The sequence below is a fragment of the Meleagris gallopavo genome, chromosome 7 (assembly GCF_905368555.1).
Source record: "Meleagris gallopavo chromosome 7, MGAL_WU_HG_1.1, whole genome shotgun sequence".
In the NCBI taxonomy this organism is placed as follows: Eukaryota; Metazoa; Chordata; class Aves; order Galliformes; family Phasianidae; genus Meleagris; species Meleagris gallopavo.
The window spans coordinates 4,180,400-4,200,668 of NC_139410.1; the positions used below are offsets into that span (position 1 = coordinate 4,180,400).

The window sequence follows — 20,269 nt, forward strand, 5'->3', positions numbered from 1 at the left end:
TACAGTGTTGAGTTTGTGCTAAACTAACTGAACAGGGACTAAATAGAGTGTGTATCTCTCTATTTTTTTATAGGAACAGAGAGTTATCCTTGTTTAACAACCACGCAGAGCACCCTATCATCTGCTTGAACAGGTATGACCCCTTTTCTTGCTAGAATAGTTCCACAAGGAGGCTGCTTTACCTGACTCTGAGAATTGAGAAAAGAGCGAGAAACTCCTGGAACACTTTATTTTTCTGGGGTTAGTTCCCACTTTCCCACTTGTGTTCTTGTGTTTTTTTGTTTGTTTGTTTGTTTTGGTTTTTTTTAGTTTCCTCCTTGTTTTGTTTTTTTTTTTATTATTTTCAAAGCTTCTTGTGTCTTATGGGAGCCACTGTGCCCATTGCCTACAGAGCTGTCTTCCTGGTTTGGTTAGCGAGGACCCGCTTACAGCTCAGGGTGGAGACACTGGACCACACAGGTGGTGTTGATACTGAAGGAGAGCATCTGGAAGAGGCGACAGTGCTGCTGCACCCAGCTCTGGTTCAGCATGCCCTGTGCTGTGCTGAGCTGTGCCACTGGAAATTTGGAAAGCCTAATGGGAGGCTAGTACTGCCATGTCTCCAGAATTGAAAATGGTTAGGTTAGATCTGAGAAATGAACATTTTTGGAATGTTCATTCTTCTTTGGAAAAAAGAAATCTTTCAAGAGAGCCCATCTCAGATGATTGAAAACTCTCTATGACACTTGAAGCCAAGTTTTATAGGGAACCTGTGTGGCCTTTACTGTACTGATGAGCAGATACTTGCTTTACCAGTATTTTTTCATAGGTATTTATTAATTTAACTTACAGATAGACATAGTTCCTTTTCACTCAAGCACAAGTTTGAAATGCTGAAGGCAGGATTTTGAACTTCAGGATATGAGAGTGAGGGCTGGGGGAGAAAGCAGTTAATGGTGACTGATATTCATCACAAGCGGGCAGTCCATTATGGACCCTGTTTTGCTGAAGTTATGCAAGGTGCTGTTTTTTGGTGAGGGCCATGTGTGCCAGCCTCTCCTGTCCATGAGGGATGCCCTGCTGGAGAGGGGACGCAGGCTTCTCCCACCCTATGTGCATTTGCACTTGCTTAGACACATTCTAACCCTAAATATCCAGGGGGGTTTTCTGGTGGCAGCAGTGTGCCTGAGGATGTGCCAGCACTTTGGGAAGGAACAGTCAGCTCCTGGCATGCCCTAGGGCAGCACTGCACTGCTTGTACTGATCCTGTATGCTTCAGGAATTTTCCCATGGCCCTGAAGTACCCTTGCAGCCATGCGTGAGTACGAAATGGAGGATTAAATTAGCTTTGTAGATTTAAAGTAACGGGCAGTTTCATTGCGGTCACCATTTCTCTGCTGGTGATAAAATCCTCAGACATCTACTTTGCTGGGCTTAAGGAGTCTGTGCATATTTAACTGATTGGTCTGAATTATTACTCCTGAAATAAGGAAAAGACCGTGGAGCACCCCCTAGCCTCTTGATGCTGCTCAGGCGTTTTAAGAAGAGGGCAAGTGGGTTTGAAATGAAAGAGAAGGAAAGGCTTGTTCATAAGAACTAGGTTTTTCTGTGCTGGTTCACTGCATCAGTGATGGCATGATAACCTGATATTACCTGTGATGATTACCTGTGCGACCTGGTGTAGGGAACCTGCTTTGGCAGGGGGGTTGGTCTCAATGATCTCTAGAGGTCCCTTCCAACCCCTACAATTCTGTGATTCTGTGATAACATCTCATGAGCATGAGCTGTCTTTTGTCCCTATAAAGATGAAGAACAGCAGCAAAAGCTAGTAAAAATAATGAGCAGCAAGTGGGTGATGGGGGAAAGGCTTTGATAAAGGAGGTCGGGGCTCAGGGAAAGGAGCTTGTCCCAGTGCATCCTGTGCAAGGGCATCACCAGGGCTGGGTTTGGGTGGGCAGGGGAAGCGACACAACCAGCAGGGTGGCACAGAGGGCTGCAGAAGGGTGACAGAGATCACATTGCTGAGCTGTGATGTCGGTGTAGCCTGTTCCTAGCATTTAGAGCTGAAGGCTTGGCTTCAAAAGCAACGTGGCTCTATGATCGTGCTGTGTTTATATGTTTATGGACAGCGTGGGACCAAGGTGGACCTGCAGCACGCTCAGAGAGAACACTTGTGCCCCTGCTGGCTCTGCCTTCTCTTCTCCCACACTGCTGGCTTGCGTATCTCCTGCTTGGCACTGGGAGAGCTGCAAGGAGGCATCTCCACTAAGCAACTGTGGAAGGGTTGAATAAGGCTCTTGGCACACCCAGTCTCGCTTCCAGCATGACATCTAGCCCTCTTTCAGCAAAAAACAGTCTCTTAAAAGTAGTCTCCTACTGACCAGTAGGCTGTTCTGCAACTGCACTGTGAGCTAGAAACCTCTCCCTAGCTTCCAGCTGAAATTTGTCAATGGCACAAAACCAGCCTTTGTTTTTTTTTTTCCTCTGTGTTTATCCTTTGTCATCAGTCTTTTTTCTTGCTTTGAAGGGAGTGCTGTTATTGATTGTATAATCAACCTGCCTCTTTCCTCCTTTCTTGTGATCTTAATAGTCATTTTCTGCACTCTCCTTTGAAAACGCCTGTTTTGAACAAAAGCCAGAACAGCATAATCGACTTACTTGTATTTATCTGCTATCATCAGCGTTTGCTGCATTTTGAAAGGCCTCAAGCATGGTTGTTAAGCAATGGAAAGGAAGGAGAATGTCCCCTGTCACTGGTAAATCATGATGATGATGGTGCTGGTGTTAGTAATAATCCTACCTTTCAGGCTGAGTCACTAGTAGATGCTTCAAACCTGTTTACAGCCCGGAATCAAGATTGTTCGGGGAGGAACTGACAGGCAGAGATGATATGACTTGCTGCAGCTTTTTGGTAAGGAGCTCGCCAGCTCCGTGGGCCCAGGAGGTGGGCCAGAGAACTTGGGGGAGAAGGGGAAAATGTCTTCCTTACTTTTCCCTGCATAATGCTGAACAGTGACAGGTTGATTTGCAGGACGAGGTTGGTGAGGAAGGGAAGCTGGACTGTTCTGTGCACTGCAGCTCATGCTCATTGCTTTTGTCATGATTAGCAGCTGGCACCAGCACTAGGCCTTCCCACTGCCATGCCATATTTCAGAGGAGCAAAAATAAGGAAGGTGAGCTGGTGTTTCTAGCTCACGTGGAAACTTAGGAGCAGTTGAGAAGCATATTTTCTTTTGCATCTCTGACAGTAAAGTCAACATAGCGCTTCCTGCAGCTCAAGAAGCGGTCCAGTGTGCTAATGTTGAATTTTCACATAGCTTTCTAGTGCTGAGTTCCATGGAAGTCTTCCATGAAGTGCCTGGCTCTGGCTGATGGCAGGGCTGGGGTTGGAAGTCACTGCTGCCTGCCACGCCGTCGTGGAAAAAATGATCCCACTCCAAGAGGAGAGCTTTGAGTGTCTTTGTAGCACAAGTCACCGGCTGCTTCAGCAATCCTGGCCCCTGTGGGCTCAGTGCTAGAAAACCTGATGCCCAGGGTTAGGGCTGAGTTACTGGCCGTAAGCAGTGATGTTAGTAAACACGCTTCTGAAAAGAGACAGTGGGAGTAATGGAAGTGCTGTGAGCGTTCTGGTGTGAGAGGGGTTTGTGAGAGGCGTGGATTCGTTTGTGTTGAGGAGTGAAGCTTATGAGAAGAACAGATGTTTGAATCATAATGTTCTTTCCAGCACAGCTGATGAAAGAAAACTCCTCATAATCGTGACCAGAAACTATTCTAGTTGTCATCCTTAAGATGAGTCATTTTTTTCCCTTCTTTCTAACCCCTCTGAGACTCAGGTTCCTTCTGAAGCAGGAAGTTATGAATCAGTCCGTTCTCTGGCTCTGACATGCTGGGCAGCTGGAAGGATTGCATAGGGAGTGGGATAACAGTGCAGGAGCCATGGTCTGCTGGGGGCTTCTCGTGTAAAGGGAGATCTTGACATTAGAGAGACAGTTTGTTTTCCTCTTTGTTTTCCAAATCATCTTCAGATTCGTTATCAGAAAGCTCCAGGACATTTGTGTAATAAAACTTTCAGTTTGCCTCTTTGGCCTTTTGCTGTGTTTGTGTGCGATGTGTGGGGCAGATCTTGAAGTGCTCAATCCACAACCCTTTCTTATCAATTAGTAGATAATGTTACTCCTACCCATGTCTGTAAGACTCCTCTGGAGCATGCTGTACCCTCCTTTCAGTTAAAACCTTTTTGTGCAAAAAAAAAAATTTTCCTTGCTTATACAATTACATAATTTTGCTGTAGAAAAACTGTAAGAACACAGAAGGAGTTTGCTTCCACTTTATGAATGGAATGAAAGCAGAATTAGACACAGCAGGATCAAGTCTAGGGTTAATGACAGTGTGCCTGGGAGCGAGCTACTGTGTGCAACAGCTTTTGCTGTGACTCTTGTTAATACTCTGCGATTCAGCGCTCTAAGTACCATAATATTAGTAACTAGGTGTCCAAGTCTGCCTTAGATCACTGTTGTGTTAGATGCTGTGTGCTCCAACAGTGGAGTTATTCCAGAGCCCTGAGAGCTTGCACTCAGACGTAGGAAGAGAGACAGAGATGTGAGAAGCAGACAACATGCTGGTAAGACCATGTTTGCTGGTGTAATTACCAGCTGAGAGACCCTGTAGTTCACGCTGGGAAATCGTAGATGGAAATCAGTACTCATGTGTTGCAGTTCACTTGGGACGTGGTAGCATGAAAACACATACATTATGCAGCTAGCTAGGGATCTAATTCTGTTTTATTTGTGGGTTGGTTTTTCTTGTTTTCCTTCTTAAAATCCAGTGTATTGAGAGTTAGGAAATACACGACACTGTTCTGTCTCTCTGCGGTTTAGCATGTTTTCCATTAGGAATATGTCTTTCTAATTCACTGACAGTTCAGTTACTAATGCAGCTCCATATTCTACGTATTGACCAATGCAGCAGATAACTGAAATAGACAAAATAGTTCAGCTCTATTAAAAATTAAGCTGAAGGCTTGCCCCAAATGGAATCAGACGCCATCCCCTCTTTTTCCCCAAGTGCAGATTTTAGATGTTTTATTTCAACTAGCAATAGCAATAGCAAATTAAACCAAGATGAGCTTTTTTTATTTTTTTTCTGGACTGAACAAAGTAAGGAAGAGCTGATAAAGCATTCCTTCTGCAACTTCAATGTTTCTATACCTTTCAGAGGAAATCTACTTTGAAATGCCTGAAGTTGAGTCTTCATACTGATTTGAGTTCAGTTAAAATGATTGGTGGTATTTGGCAAGGTAGGTTGGTGGCCAGGGCCATAGGAGAAATAAGGGCTGAGCTCTTCTCCTTATATATCTCTGTCCACAGAGGCATTCATGTCTTTCATCTCTTCTACCCATCTGTGGATTTCCTAAGGTGGTAGGTAGGAGTTTAGTGTCTTCTGTCAAATGTGACAGCAGTTGGCCAGTGTGATTCACAGCGATGTGTGTGGATAGACACAGCAGACAGCAGAGACAGGCAACCGGAGCACAAGCATAGTGAGAGAATTAGGGAGCAAGTATTTTTGGGTTGTGTGAACACTGACACATCTTCAGCTGAACTAACCGATGGAATCAATGCTGCTTTAATGTCAGGAGGAAATGTTAAGGACCTGTTACATAGCTGTGGAGAGAAGTTGGAAGCAGGGACTACGTGCATACCTTGTGATTTATGGCACTACTTGTGGATTCTGGCACTTCAACATATCACATTTTTAGTTGCTACCAGAGGCAGTTGTTTATAAAAGGAATTTTAGAAATGAGCAGCTATCAGAAGAAGAAAGGCAGAAAGCTTTATATAGATCACTGGAGGAAAGAGGAGGAAAGTGTTATGGAGAGCCTGTGAGGGTACTAGGTTGTTTAGAGGAAGTCTAGTTGGTCAGGCCAGTAGCCTTACAGACATGGAATAATTTTCCTTTTCTTTTGTTTTTTTTACATTGGCATCATCAATAGGAGCTCCTTAATGTGGTGGGTGGGCTGCAGCCTTCATTTGAGACTTTACATGCACGTTTTGAACTGGGGGTATTCTTGATAGCAGGGGCTTTAAGGTTCCCTTTTGGCAGGACCAGGGGGCAGAGCCGAGTTTCTGGGCTCTCAGGGACCAGAGAAGTTGAACATCCAAAGCTCCGGGCTGCTGCTTTTTGCAGAGCATTCAAGGAGGCACATTATGTCTTGGCACCTCTGTTTCTCCAGCGTGCTCAGGAAGCTATTCAAGCACTGATGTCAGAGGCCCGTGTTGCAATCTTCTCCTTTTGGGTTACTGCATGAAAAAGTTTGTCATGCTGCCTCCGGGCAGATGCTGTGTCTGGTCAGTGTACTTCCTTGAACAAAACTTTCTGAAATCTGGTTATGAAGACGTCGGTTGGGAGCCAGAGCATCCTCACACAGATGTAAAGAGACAGCCCTTGCCCTGAAGGATTTGCAGCACAAATAGGCAAGTTACGGACAGCGTGAATGTGATAATTCATGTTTTACAGATGGGAGAACTGAAGCACGGGCTTATTTATTCATAAGTTCAAGGTCGTGGAGCAGAGCCCTGGACTGAACTCTGATCTTGCAGCTTAGTGCCTTAGATGTAGAGCTGTTCTGCCCTGGGGAAGATCCTCATTACTGTAAGAACATAAACAAGGGCTGCTCTGAAAGTACTGCCTCCTATTTTATGATGTTGGCCCACAGCATCAGTGGTGGATGTTGGTGGTATGGCAGTAGAGGTTGAACCGTCCCACCAATATTCTGTTATGTTGTGTTGCTGTGTGACAGATGGCAGCAAAGGGACAGGCTGACAGAATGGTGTCTGAGATGGAAGAGCATATGAAACAAAGGTATGTCCTTGAATTCCTCCGCACGGAAAAAGTGGCACTCACTGACATTCATTGACACTTGGTGAACATTTATGGAGACCAAGCAGTGGGTGTGAGCGCAGGGAGGCGGTGGGTGGTGTGTTTCAGCAGTGGTGACAGTGACAGTGAGTCACCTCTGCTGGTGCAGATTCTTATGAGCGTGGCATGCAGGCTCTCCTTTGGTTGCTTTTAGCAAACCGTATGCAGCTAATGCCCAATGGAAGAGGACAAAGTGGCAGCACATAATAAATTACAATAATCCAGAGAAGAGATGAGACAATCATAATCTCAGCAGTCCATAGATAATAAAATAGAAATCTCTTTATTCAATGAAGTACCTTATAATTGCTAGTGTTATTAATCTCCTGGAAAATCCATGCCTGTGAAAAATAAGCCAGGCTTTTCGTTGAACGCAAAGTAGAGAAATGTTGTTTTCATCACCAGAAGGTCTGGATAATCGTGACATTCATCTCGCTCTTCTTTTAACCCTATGGGAGCAGGATTCCAGGTTCACTGCAGTTAGCAGAAAGAAATAGAGAAGGCAAGGTGGAAAAAGCATCAGTGATCTCACTGAGCTGGTCCTGCTAGTCTCAACCAATACTCTGAGACTTCTTTGCACCACGTTCCACTCCCATCTCTGATATGCCCATTGGCCTCTGTGTGTGTTTTGCTGCATGTTTGAGAGCTTCCAGCGGCCCCAGAATACCCTTCTGTGCCCTTGAGTCCACATGGTACTATTTCCATTCATACCTGAACTACTCATACAGGGCATCACCAGCTTCTGTTGTCCCTTGATGTCAGATCATAGGTTTGTCACCTCCTCTGGTGAAGAATGCATTGTTTTCTATGGTGAATAGAACAGTTAATAATCTTGTATGAAAATGCAGGTGAAGGAATAATAGAACTACCTGCTCCAGTTTGCATTTTCCTCCTTAGAAGATGGCAGCCAGGGTCTCTGACGTGATGCGTGCCCTCCACTGGTAATAGATACGTGCTCTTTGGGCTGATTTGTGCGAAACTCTTTAGAGGAGACCTTATGCTCTAACATGGATGTTATCCTCAAGAGGGGATTGGTCTTTCATGGGAAAATTCATTCTAGTCTCATTTTAAATGGGATGCAGTCTGGCTCTTAATTAGAATAGTGGCGGGTTTTTTCTTATGGATAAGTGTATGTGTCCATCTTTTCTTAAAAAGAGTTGCATGAGGCGACTCCTTCACTAGGTGGCCAGTAAATTACTCTGAGTAGCTTTGATTTGTCTCAGATCACACAACAAATACTTTGTTGTCCCAGGTAGCTGTCAGGCTGCCCTTGCTTTGCACATGCACTTAATGTTCTAGTTTCAAATCTGTGACGTGGGGCAGAACATACATATGTGCTTTATCTTCCTTGAACGGAATGTTTTGTAATAGTGGTGGGTGACAACCACACTGTCAGCTAAATTTTGTCCAGAATCAAGTATTCAGCAAAATGTATCTGGGCATCTCTGCTGCCTCTCACTGCAGAAGGTTGTGGAGCTCATGAAAATGCTGCATTGCAGCAAGTGTACTACCACTGATTAAAAGGAGATTTTTTGTTGTTGATGTTGTTGTTTTTCCCCCTTTCTGCAAGCTTGTAGGTGGCATTTTAATCAAGTTCTCATGGTAACAAGCATAATTTAAAAGCGCTGAAGCTTACAAAATTAGTCTTTTTCTGTATGTGCTTGAGGTGGGTGTTAAGTCATTACAACTGCAGCAATGCTGGTTATTTCAGCGTTTCTGGTGCAGAGATGGCAAGGGAAGGAAAATGGAAGGAAGTGTTGCTGAATGCAGAAAATCCCGTTCTGCTTTTACCACGTTCTATTGTTGTCTTTTATGTAAAGAGGGTGCAATTAAACAAATGTGTAACGTGTACTCCTTACGCTGCTTCTAAATTCTTTCAGATGTGTTCCGGCATCACATTTCCACTGTATTTGTAATTCTTGCAGTTCCCTTATTGGCAGGTATTTTGTTTCACTACCAGGAATGTGACCCCCAGCAAAACGTACACGTAAATGCCTGCAAAGCTGGGGAACAAATATGGGATTTTCATTGATTGCAGTATGTATCAGTAGTGCAGAGAGCAGCAGGAAGGGGTTAAAAGGAAATCAGGAAGGATCTGAATCGAATGCTTTGCCTTCTGTTAATGAATTGGTCTTGAAAGCAGCACATGGTTAAAACATGGTAACCTATGGAAATCAGGCACTCTGATCTCTAGATGGTCTGCTTCCTGGCCATGTGTAATGAGAATACTTTAATTTGTTGAGCTCTGTGTTACTTAATGAATTTGTACTGCAGTGTATTTGTAGTCCTGCAGATAGGCAGGGAACAGGGGAATGTGAGCCAGTAATTCTTGGGGTGTCAGGAAACATAAGTCATTGCTTGCTCTTTGCTGCTGAGAAGGAAGCTGGTTTTTCCTGACAAAATGTTAAATACTTGTAGGAATGAGCTGGTGGTTTTTTGTTTTTAACTATCTCTTACCTACAGGAGGTTAACGTTACATTCTCAAGTGGCTCTGCCTGGCCAACCTGTAGAAGAATTACAACCTTGTCTGTGTATTGTGGGTGATTAATGTACGTTGGCGACCTTCCAGCATGGATGTGTCTGACTTTCTCAGTAGGGGCAGACCCACACCTTCAGAGAGGTACTGAAAGTAAAATTTACAGAGCTAACAGCATTGCCAATAAAACAGAGTGCTGCCCTTTGCTTTGGGAAAGGACAGACGCATCTCAGCTACGGGAAGAAAGCTCTCAGTGTCTCCTTAGACTTGCACAGTTATTCATTTGCTTTGCAGTGAGGCTGCTCTTCTTCCTTGTGAATACATCGGCTTTTTAGGCCTTTTCCAGCAAAGGAGCTCATTGTTCAGTAATTGTTCAGTTATGCCCTTTCATACCTAATTTGACTATGCATAAATGCTCTGCAGTGGTTTGCAGAGAGAGGACAGTCGTGGGCCCTCAGTGTATTTCCTAGTGTGGTTACATCACCAGGCCTTGGTTGCCTCCTTCCATTTCTGTGATCTTATGGCTTCCTTGATCAGGAGTGTCTGAAATGGGAAAATGAACATTGGGAACTAAGGCAGAAGGAATACTTCATCTAGATTTTGATGAAGACCTGGAATGAAAAGTGCCTTGCAGTTGGGTCATGAGAATATTTTCCCTGGCACTTTCCATAGCACTGACTGAGAACATGCCAGGCAATTTGAGCAGATGTCTCTGAATGCTGTCCTGACCCACCCTAATGCAAACTCCCCCTGTGCCTTTCCTTTCTCCCTGCTTGCAGCAGAAGGTGGTTCTGGCATGAAAAGATGGTTAGGAGAGCTTTGGGCAGTGTGCACGAATCTCTCAATACATTTTGGAAATCTTTCATGTTAAGATCTCCTGTGATTCTGAACAGGTAAAGCAACAGAGAAAGGTCGAGAGCTGAGGAAAATATAGCCACGTCCTTTTTTTTTTTTTTGAAATAGGAAACAGAGACAGCAATGAAACATGAGCTAAATGGAGAGAACTGTTTCCACAGCGACTTCTCGTCACAGTTGTGTGCATTTAGTATTGATATAAAGAAGCCTTCTATTTAAAAACATGTTGTCTCAATAGTCACTCCTTGCGTGGAAAAAGGAAGAATGCCACCCCCATTTCAGAAGCTGCAAATGGTGATGAGCAATGCTCCTTGGAAGCCGTACAGCAAAGCATAGCGCAATATATTCTTCAAAGCAGCGTGCAGTTTGAATGGTTGGTGTTTGAATGATCAACTCTATCTTTTAAATGGTAATTTTTTGCACTTGATCACGGGTCTGTGTCAAGTATAATGATGTGGGTATTGTTGTCTTTATTAGCCAGATGTTAACAATTCCCATTTTGCCAAATACAGCTCCTCTAAAATGCCCACAAATGCAAAGTCAACTGAAATAACAAGGATTGCTGTTTAGGAGCTCCTCCCATCCCAAATCCTTCTGTATCAAATAAGGTGCCTTTTTGAAGGACAAGTAACAATTTGCTTCAAGAAAAATCTCCTGGCTTCTGTAATATTCCCAGAGAACACTGACAAAGCACCAGAGTAAATCCGCTCTGGAAATCTCTGCTGATTGGCATGCACACAGTGGGGTTTGATCTTAGCAGTGCTTCTGGAAAAGGAGCTTTAGGGTTTTATTCTTTCTTCTGGTTTGTGCTGCAGCCTCATTCATATAAATGCTTTCTCAAATTGGAAACGGCTATAAGGGCAGCAGAAGAATCCTTTATATAACATACAGGTATTTTATTAAAAAAAAAAAAAAGTGGGACGGGGGAGGCTTTTCATCATCTCTCTGTTGCTGACAGTGCATAATGTGGGGCACCAGCAGTGCTGGGAACTACCTCAATACTGTATTCTTGGAAAAGGCCCCAGCTCAGCCAGATGGCGTGCAGAAAGCATGTGTGGGGTAAGAGGAGACTTTCAGGATCTGTAAGCTGATGGAGGAACCTCAGTGCCTTCCCCGAGGTTTCTGTTCTCAAGAGTGTAACGCTGATGGCAGGGCTACTCTGGATTCACGTGGGGCTGGGCCTGAGCCATCTGCACCTCTGCATCTGAGAGTGGGTGGGAGAGGAATGAGGCCAAAGGGGGAAGCCTACTGTTGGGCCAGTTGTTTTGGTCTATTCCTAAACTCGGCATCTGTTTCTTTGTACGTATGTCTTCACAGCTCAGCAAGGGTGCTTTGCATTTAACAAGAGTGCTCTTCTGTACTGCATGGTCTGTGTTACTGCAGAGCAAGTATTGACTGCTGCTTGCCTCAGAAAGGGAGACGTGGACTGAGAAGTGGGGTGCCCGGCTGTTCTGAATATCATCTGTCTCTCTGCATAGTGCTGATCTTTGAGCAGTCAGGAACCTCAGTCTGATTTTTGGGCTATGGCCTGGGCTGGATCACTGCAAGTCCTGTTACACTTCTGAGACAGTACTTGGGATGAGTTCCTGCTGTCTGTTGCTCAGCAGCAATGTGCCGAGGGAGGAGGGTAGAGGAAGCATGAGGTGCCCATCTGAGTGGTTGAACCCTGCTTGGGAAAGGCAGCTTGGGCTCAGACATGTAGTGCCTGCCCTTTTTCCCTCTGGCAGTCAGGCTTATTATGCTTTCTTAGGCAGAAGTGGTTTTGTTGATGATGGGTGTGTGGGGGAAGATGAGGATGGATAAGCAACACGGTGGAGGCAAGTTGCAGGGAATGAACTGGATAAGAAGTTCAGAGGGAAAACTGGATGTTAATGAACAGAGGAATGAGGAAAATGCATATTGGGGTGAAAGCTGCAGGAGGCAGCTTTTAAAGACATCCCTTTTCCCATCAACTGTGATGGAATTTCACAGCTCCCTGCTGAGCATCAATGTTTAACAAACTATGAAGGAAAATACATGGTATGACACAGACTGTATTACACTGTAAATGAAAAACACCTATTACACAGCCAGGCGCTAGCAAATGAACAGCTTTGTTGGCCTTAGAAGTTTCTAGCTGAAACACCAGATTACAGCCCAGACACATGTTCTTCCATGTGTTCAGCCCTCTGCTGATGCAGCAAAACCAAGCTCTGCAGACTGTGCCCTGCCACTCGGAAGGGGCTGGTTCACCAGCTGAAGAAAGAGGGTGCACATTTTCAACCTGTCCTGCAAAATCAACTTGACCTCCTTATGCTAAAAGTCTGTAGACAGCACACAGTGACACTGAGCTCACAGTTATGTTGGGAACAAACAGGAGGATGAGCTGAAAACAGTGTCTGTGGAAGAAGGACATGAGGACATGGGAAGACAGATGGCCCTTCCAGAAGGACCTGGCGATGTATCCTGAGCTGCCACTTATAAGAGGTCTCATGAGATGCTAAATGTAAATGTTTTATAGATGAAATGCTTGGAGCTGCAGCAGCATAAGCAATCTTGTACGTTTTCCTTTTCATTTAGGGCAAGCAGTCTGAAACACATGCCCCACCGCCGACCTCAGCTCTGACCCAGAGGGGCTGTCTCTGGCTGAAAAGATGATTCATTCACTCTGCTAGAAGGGCTGAATGAATAGGCAGCGTTCAGTCTGCAGGATGCTTATCACTTGGGATTCCCTCAAAATTTAGGTCTGACATGACTGGGTCAGTAACCACGCGCCTTTGTTCCTACCTCCTTGAACAGAAATGTCTCTTTGCATCCTTCAGTGGTTCCCACAAATCAGGTCGATTTTTATGGCTTGCTAATTATTACTGCTAGACTTCTGCCGGGCTTCAGCATGAAAAGAAGAGAATTGGTGAAAGCTCAGGGCACAAAACTTACAGAATAAATCACTGTCTATCTGGCAGCAAGGAAATCCAGCTATGGCAGCCACTTAAATATAGACATCTGTATAGTGCTGAACTTTGGGATTGGAAAGTTTTGCACTGCTCTTGTGGACAGAGAATATTAAAGGCAGCCAAAAAAGCTAAAAAAAACCAGACTTGGTCTAGAGGTGTGTCAACAGTTATCACACAGGCAAAGCTATCTGAAAGGACACTAAGGTTTCAAGGTCAGACCTGGAGAGTTTGGCTGTCAAAGAAATCACAGATGACAGCCTAATTGTAGTTGGGTCTCTTGTGTCCAGTAGCTCCAGGCTACTGCTAGTTAACTTACTTTATACTTCCCATTCCCTCTGACTTCCCCATCCCAGACATCGGTACTTCAACTTCCCATCCCCGGCAGCAGCCCTCACCCATGGAACCTTGTCCATGATCACTCTCCAGTTGCTTTTTGAACTGCCGTGAGCTTTCATCACGCACAGCTTCTTGCAGTAGCTAATTCACTGTCTGTAATTCCCTGCAGCAGGAATCACCTCTGTTCATTTGTACAGTGCCTGCCACAGTCAGTCCTGCTTGATGCACTGTTGCTCCTTGTGGAGAGGGGGGTTGTTTGCTTATTAATCTTCCCTTTGCTGCATACCACTACAGAGCACCATCCAGTTCCCTTCTTTCTCAGGATGAGGAGCCCCAGCCTGTTTAGTCATTTCTTGCACAGAGGCTTCTTTAATCATCCTGGTTGCAAACTCTGCAGCTTTTAGGAGTCGCCTGTGCCTTGTTTGTGATTAATACTTACTGCGTTCAGACATTCTGATCCAGCATCAGTATTTGTGCTACTGAAAGACTGCAACAGGAAGAATCCAGGGAAATTCAGAAGTGGCCTCAATCGTTGTGTGTTAGATCCCGGGTCTCTGTCAAATAAGATCTCAGGAGCACCTGAATGCATAAATGCTTTTGTGAATTTTCCATGTCCCTTTTGTGCGTGCCTTATCTCCCGCTATGCTTTTTATATCCTGTTGAACATTTAATGGAATTTTCTGCCTGTAGTCCATGGAAGAGCTGCCTCGAGAGGTTACTCCACTTGTCCAGAAGGTGACCTTGAGGGGGACTTCGCTTTTGCTGCCTGCAGGGAACCTGATCTGGATTCTCGTAGGCATGAAGGCACCTGACTGTGATGGAAACCATCAGGCCTGTGTTAGCAGGTGGTGACTGTGTCTGTTGAGAACATGCTGATGTGACACTGAAACTCAGTGGAGCTTCTTGCCTCTTTGTGTAGAGCAGCTCGTGTTGGCCACTGCTTATGGTGGGAGTATAGGCTGGATGTTTTGATTGGAGATGGCAAATTCTGACTCCCCTCCTTCCCCCTGGCTGTCTCTTTATATTAAAACAACACATTCAGCCCCATGGCTTTGTTTTTTTCAGACTTTTTCCTTGCTTACTAAATTTGTTCATCAGTCACATCTTATCATTGTTGACACACGTTTTCTTCATCCAGCACAACTTTCTTGCCCTTCCCTACTCCTGGCCCCGGGCTTGCTCCTTGCCTCCCACAGTGCTCATTCTTTCCTCCTCTTATCCCAGGAGAGCACCTCTGACTTCACACATCTACGTCAGCCCATTGGCGCAGGGTGGGAAGATACTGGGTGGCAGCAGAAGAAGGTTAAAGCCAACCTGTAGCAAGAATCAAGTGATTGCACGCACCCATGGGAACTGGGGGAGGAAAAGAGCCTCTGAAATAGGACTTGCTGTCACAGCAAAGGCCTACAATTAAGATTTCAGAAAGCCTTAATGACTCAGTGAGTTGGTTCCTCTTTACGCATTAATACTTTAGAACCTGCCCCTCCTCCCTCCCCCCCACCCCCCCAAAAAAAGGAATTCAAAATTAAAGCAATCTTTATAGCTGAAATACAAGCCAAGGCATATAAACTTCTGTTTCTGCTTGAATGCATATCCTAAGGTCTTAACCGAAGTCCTTCCAATGGGAAAAAAACCTTTGAAAGCAAGGGCTGCAAACTCAGCTTCTGTGCTTCCAAGTTCCTTCCTTATTTGTTGTGTTCTCTCTGTCCTCCATCCCCTGTGCCTGAGCAGAGCGGGGAGTGACTGCTTCATTTCTTTTGTAGGCTGTAGGGTTGGTTGAGTTACAATTTGGCAGGGAAAAGCTATCACATGATAACACTGTATCCCAAATATTGTGATTTCACCCTCTAGAGTCTTTTAAGAGCACAAAAGATTTCTGGGTATTCTCATTTCCAGGTAGTGAGAGAGTATTTTATTTGCCAGGGTATGCAGTCATGGTCATACGAGTGGGTGGCTGCATGTGGGTGGACAGCATGTTTTTAAGTCATGCAAGCATGAGAGCGTATTTAAATTAATAGAAGTGTTCTGTTTGTAATATTATTATTAGAAAATAGCTTGAAGAGATGAAATAATCCTACTGCTTTGGTGGGACCAGGGTTTTGCAGCATGGCAGTCACCACTCAGGCATTCTGCAGGAAGGAAAATTGTAGCACTAGCTGCCACGTGCCGAGTTTGCTTTCCCTCCATCAGTTTTACAAGCCTTTATCTCCTTGTTTTTGCTTATTTATTTACAGTTAGTTGTTTTGTGCTGCAGGTGAAGGCATTGGCTTCTGTAATGGGTTCCTGGGCCTTTAAGGTTTTCTACCTACAAAACCGAGAATGAAAAATGCTTAAGGGAGTCTAGGTGGAGGGGACTCAGAACAAGCTTTCTGTCCACTGCTCTTTTTCAGCATGAACAAACAGTGTCTCTGCTAGACAATGAGATGTTCCTGCTTCCTCTGTGTGCCTGGCATGATTGCCTGGTGTGTCTGAGCATTGTGAGGCCAAGCACCCTCAGCATGTGAGAGGACGGATAAGCTGGGATGGTGGCCAAATTGGGTAGTTTTCCCATGGAGGTGATGCAGTGCCCCTTGCGTGTGGCTGCGTGGCCCTGGAGGCTGTGCAAAAGCTGTGCTGCTGAATCTTGCTCGTGGGCTGCTTCTCCTGCGTATGTTTTCAGGGAAGAGCCTGCCTGAAATTGACTCGAGCCTCCTGCTTACCATTTCTAGTAGCTGACGTGACAGTGCTCCCAAAGATAGCATCCGGGTATTTTCAGAGATTGTGCTGTAGCAGGGGTGGAATTAGTTTTGGAAGTTAGGTAAGACCTCTGAAAAATCAAAAGCGCAAACACGTTTGTAGAGGCAACATTTTTTTTTTTTTTTAATTAAAAGCTCGCAGAGTAGAGTTGAGATTGTATGAAAACCTGTCACATTTAATGAGGTCATAGTGAAAGAACGAAGGGATGCGAGAGTAATTGATGTACGTGGAGAAGGAAAAGCCCCACCAGTGCAGGTAAGGAGCTCGTTCTGGGTAAGTGAGATTGCTGCTCTGTGAGTTTCTGTTCAGAATTAGCAGAGTGGCACCTCCCTGCTGAACGGGCTAGTTCTCATCACAGATTGCAGACCTGTCCTGAACGGAGACAGTGAGTCACATATGAGCATAATTAATTACATTCTTCACTACCTAATTTAAGCTGTCATCCATCACGGAGTCTCTTGAGAGAAGAGACGCAACATCACATCAATTCGTCTTAGCAAGGTCAATGCAGGGAGGAGAGAAATCTTGCAAAATGGCACTCTAGCCTTTTTGTGGGCTGCCTTTCCCAGCACCCATCCAAATGTAAGTAAGGTAGTGTGAGCTGAGAGCAAGGGAAGCACGCAGCTGTTAGCCTGCTTTGTAGCAGCCATAGCAAGTCCGTGGCTCGTTGGCACTACCGAGGGTCAGAAGACAGTGAACTTTAAAATCATCTCCTTAAGCTACTGATTTCAGCTGGCCTTCCAGCTTTTGGAAACTTGTGATATGTGTAGCAACCCTTCTATAAATGCTTCAATAGCGAAAGGCTATAAAGATGCAAATACAGACTTAAATTGTTGAGGCAAGTGTTTGTTTCACTGATTCTTCTTAAAAACTGCAGTGTTGTGCACAATTTAAAATCCAGAGTGACTCATATTCCTTGGTGTTGGCACCTCTACCAACTGCTCATGCCTCCTTAGTGCTTTTGCTGTCCTTTGCGTGGAGCGGATTTCTTGGCAGTAACTTTTTGCCTTATTTCTTGCTGCAGATATCACTTATAGTTGTCATGGTGCTGTTGTTATGGTTACATCTCGTTCACCAGCTGAAGTGCCTCTCCTCTCTCCTGCAGGAAGCAATTATGAGTGGTGGTAGATGTTTGTATGTGAGTGTATTTGATGAATGGTAAATTGTGAAAAAATACAGCGTTGTGGATGGAAACTGTCGGAAAGGGGTGGTGTAGGAACAGGAAGGAGTGGGCAGGGATTCACAGAGCTTTTTAACTAGGGCTGAGCCCTACGGTAGATTATGTTTTTGAAGGCAGAAGCTGCTGGTAATGTTTCATAATTGTGAGAGGTGCCTGGTTTCAGGTTTCTGACGCCTGAGTGAGTTTGTGCAGCCCCTCGGAGTGGGAGTGAGGCCATGTGCATAGTGCTGTGGAGGGCAGCACCCTATGGTTGGCTGGCATGGCAGCTCTGCTTTTCTGTAGCTTGGGAGTATTGGTGCCTTCCCCAGCAAGGAAGGGTTGTGTCCAGCAGGAGTGGCAGCTGAAAGTCTCCTCCTCATCCATTTACCTGTTCTCACTCTGCAGCAAGATGGACCCATTTGCTGCCAAAAGAAATGCAGGTCAGGCTGTGCTGTGCTGCAGAGAGGAGACAGAGCATCCTGTTCAGGGGTTTCTAGCTCACCGGGCAAAATCCTTTTCTAAAAATTTCTTCCCGCTCCATTCATTCCCAGAGCTATAAAAAAAATACAAGGCAGGATGAAGCTGTCATTTGCCTTAGCAGGTGTTCTCATTGCTTAGGAGCCCAGCTTTATGCTTCTGCCGTGCTTTGTCTCACCAAGGAACTTGCTGGTGCTGTATTTCAGCCATCTTGTACCTTGCTTGGGTGTGCAGGATTTATTGCTGGGTGTGGAGCAAGGGGCTTGGTCAGGAAGTCACGTTTCTTCATGTGAAATTGTTCCTGTTCTCCATGCCCTCTGACAGACGTTCAGCCTACAGCCCATTATGCATTGGTTACCTCACTCTACTGGTGACTGTTCAGCCATGAGCTGTGGTTCTGCCAGAGCTCATCTGGCTGCGAAATCATCACAGCGGTCTCAGAGATGTTTTATACACCTGGAAGCTCCTGCCTTTCTAAAGCCACATTCATAGTTTCTGATAATTTAACAGGGCTTATTCTTGACTTTGATGGTGCTTGTAACATTTGTGAATCTATTTATCGCCCTTGTCAGCGTCACCAGCTTATCTTTCAATTTTAATGGTAGGTTTTGATGTGTTTGTTCCTTGGCATCATCAAAGCTAGAACCATGAAATGAATGAAGGAACCCTTAAGTGTGGCTTCTACATTATGAAATCAGTTGGAGATCGGTTTCTAGATTTCAGGGAACTTCTCAACTGAGGAAACATGTCAGAAGTGATTTCTCAGTTGTGGCTTGAATTTTGTATTTTGGAAGAACTTTCCTTAGACTTCAACTGATTTTAATATTTTATGCTTGTCTGGATGAGAGTTAGCTATGCCTGGCCTGGTGCACATTACAGTTTTGCCACTGGGTTAAGGAAAAAACCTGGGACATGGTCAGGAGGTCGCAGTGAGAGCAGAGTGTGACTGTCTGGACCCCAGTCCCTCTATGTGCTGTTCTCACCCCACCACAGAAATTCAGATCGATCCCCGTATCCCCAGAGAGCACATGGGCAAGGAGGAGCGTGGGCAGCAGCTCTCTGGCTCCCTGCTCACTCTCTGCAGTGCTGGTGGAGGTCTGCTCGGCTGCTCCGGAGACTGGAGCACCCCTCATTTCAGTGCTGGTAAGGATGCGGTTTGCAGTACATTTTCCTGCTCTTTCTGCAGGGAGCTGCCTTTGTTCTGCCTGTGATACAGGCACCATCCCTTATTTCTCATCAGTTTTGTAACTCAAGGTATGATCAGGAGAATGATTTAAAGGATTTTCTACAAAAAATACGTGGCTATTGACTATTGGTTTGCAGCACAGGAATGGAAGAGCCTTTAAAACCCAGTTGCTAATACAAGCATGCATAGGTGAATGCTGCTTGCATTTTTGACAGATGTGAGGTGGTATTTAAGAGGATTGTCTTGCTCTTGTCTAGAAAGAGGGGTCTAGCTGCAAGCTAATAACTCGGGCAGCGGACAAGGAAGAAATGAATTGTATTTGTTACAAATTACCAGATAAACCCATTTGTCCTTTATTAAGCTTCAGAGGCAGAGCGACTCCAATTGAGGGAAATGTATAATTCTGTCTATTAATATGTTCTGTTACCAGAATTATGGCACTTAAGCATTTGAGATCACCTGTGACTTCTGTTAATCTCCTGGCAGCTTGCAGAGCGTGACCAAACTCTGTAGGTATGAGGACTAATGCACAGGATACGTTTGCTGTCTGCCCTCTGATCTGTGTGAGGCACACTGCTCATGTCTGAATGGAATTCAGTTAGAGAAAGAATACATGCTAAGTGAAATGCAAGGATGACATTTGGGGACAGATCTCTTCGTGTGTTTGTGACATCCAAAATCAGTCCCCTTATTTTTTAATTATCTGGAGATTCCACTTAGAACCGTAGCCCCAACAGTGTTTGTGACCTGCATGTGAAAGCCAAGGCTGGGTTTTTGGTGTGGCAGGAGGTTGCTGCGATTGCCCACCTTCTGGCTCTTATTCTTACTGCTGCCTCCGGATTCTCAAATGCTTTCCTCCGCTTCTCCAGGCAGAGCTGTCAGTGAGGTACGTTCCCTTGGGACCTTTTAATCCATGCTGCCTGGTATTTGGTACTCAGATGCATAACCAAATTGGCCTGCTGGCACATGGATCTGAATTAAAGATTTCTCTGTTAAGGTATCTACCAGTACGAGCTAGATTACATCCCCCAGGAAAGCAAGGACTTTGCAAAATCCTTCAGCATTGGCCTAATTCTGTTCTCTTAAAAAGTGAAATTCATAGCAAATTCATCTGCTGACATGCCAAGGCAGTATTAGTGTAATGCTAAGATGATTCCACAAGATGAACTCAGAAAATATGTAGAAGGACAGCTAGCATGGCAGAATGTCTACATCAG

General features: G+C 45.0%; 1 protein-coding gene across 11 annotated transcripts in view; it reads left to right on the top strand.

Moving 5' to 3' along the window:
* MAP2 (microtubule associated protein 2) overlaps nt 1-20,269 on the top strand; it is a 191,981-nt gene that overhangs the window by 103,698 nt on the left and 68,014 nt on the right. For 9 of the 11 annotated variants that reach the window (XM_085228136.1, XM_085228139.1, XM_085228129.1 and 6 more), the window contains one exon: nt 74-133. The exons of the other annotated variants lie outside the window; for them this stretch is intronic. The gene's annotated coding sequence lies outside the window, so the exon portion shown is untranslated. The remainder of the gene's footprint in view (nt 1-73; nt 134-20,269) is intronic. 11 annotated transcript variants of the gene reach the window in all.